Source organism: Theobroma umbraticum, unplaced genomic scaffold (assembly GCF_002168275.2).
Source record: "Theobroma umbraticum cultivar Fairchild unplaced genomic scaffold, ASM216827v3 scaffold_39.0, whole genome shotgun sequence".
NCBI lineage: Eukaryota > Viridiplantae > Streptophyta > Magnoliopsida > Malvales > Malvaceae > Theobroma > Theobroma umbraticum.
Window position 1 is genome coordinate 92,302 of NW_018397281.1, and position 1,804 is coordinate 94,105.

Genomic DNA, 1,804 nt, shown 5'->3' on the forward strand with positions numbered 1-1,804 from the left:
ATTTAGATGAATAACTTGTATTACGTTAAAATAGAATAATATCAAATGACTAAGTAATTTCTTTCTTCTTCGATTTATAATAGTAAGTTGAAATTGCCTATATTAAAGACTGTATTCGTGGTTGATAAAGTTAAATATGATTGCTAATATTGGTTCCATCTTATATTATTAATACTTTTTTAAGGTTTCAAAATAAATAATTTAAATTTAGTAGAATTTGATTGTGGTATTTGAATTAAAATAAAATCGTTTTATAAGGAATTTTGAGTAAATTTAAATAAAAGGTAAATTCGGTAAAAGTTGAATAATTTCAAATGAATGTGTATTTGTAAATTGTGAAAGTTGTAAGTAAATAGTCAAAAGACCTGGAAAGTACTTGTAATTGCCCATTTCGTTCAATTGATTCCTCCGACTCAAAACTGACTCATTGCATATGCTGATGGATGGTGCCATGTCAGCTAATGATATGACATGGCAGTTGGACATCATACTATCAGATTGGGTATGGCAGCGGTACAGGGACAAAAGTGAAAAAAAATCAAGGCATAAGGACGAAAATGAGTGAAAAAATATATTATGCTAATAAAAAAATACCATGTCATCATTTTGATCAGATGGTGTAGGGGTTGAGATTTGGCTTTTAGGTTCCATTTCTCCTACACCTTGAGAATTATCCTTAAATAGTGGCTAAACCCTAAACCAACCTTTATCCTCACTGAAGCTGTTAACCTTTGAAATTTTGACCACCTGAAATCGAGATAGAACAAAAAGTTGGGAGTGGAATGCAGCCAACATACTAAACCACATAGATATTGATACCCAAGCAAAAAACAAAACCTAAACTTGAAATCGAGAAAGCAGATTGGTGAGAATTCGGGAGAAGAAAGAAAATCGAGAGAAGGAATGGGAAAAGAAAACAAAAGGTTGCTTGTCTAGAAGAGCACGGTATGGATTCAAAATTCTGATGATAAATAGTATTAGGTTTTGTTTTTAATGTTTACTAATATAGGGTTTTGTTGTTTCATTTTTTTTTTGTTGCTAATGTATTTGTTTATAGTATTAGGCTGTGTTTTTAAATGTATGCGGATTTGGCTTTGTTTTTTTAATTTTTTATTGGGGCTGATGTGTTAGATAAGACAAACTATAGGGAAAAAGTAATACACCAACAACAATTTGATTCAGTTTCCAACTTTGGCAAATTATATGACTTTATGTGGGTAGTTTATGGTGGTCACGCCACATAAAGAGGAGTATGATGTTGTTAGTAATAAATTATCCGTTTTTGAACACATAGTTGATAGCAATATCTTAAAGCGTGTATAGAACATTACAATATGACCCTCCTAACATACTGGAAAATGAAATTGACATGTGAGGATGTGATTGGACCAAAATTGATTGGATTCAGTATTTGTTTGGATCTATTTACCTGTAACTTTTAATTGGCCATGCCTAAGTCTATATATTGTTGAGATGTAGTATATTCTTGTGTCTATTATTTTGATTAATTTTTTTTTGCATTATTACTGAGCATTCTATTCTCGATACCTTTAATTGGCACATACAATATTAATGTTCAATTCATGGTTAGATACTAGATTTGTATTTGTTTTAATGTATGCTGATTGGGTTTTTAGAATTTATCACACAGATAACAACTGCTTTCAATTATGCTTTCATCATGGGGGGATCTTATTTCATGAACCCAAGTTTGCATATAAGATCGGGAAAAGGAAGATTGTTAATATACCAGATAACGATACCATCTATTATTGGACTCTATTACAAATGGTAAAGGCTTTAA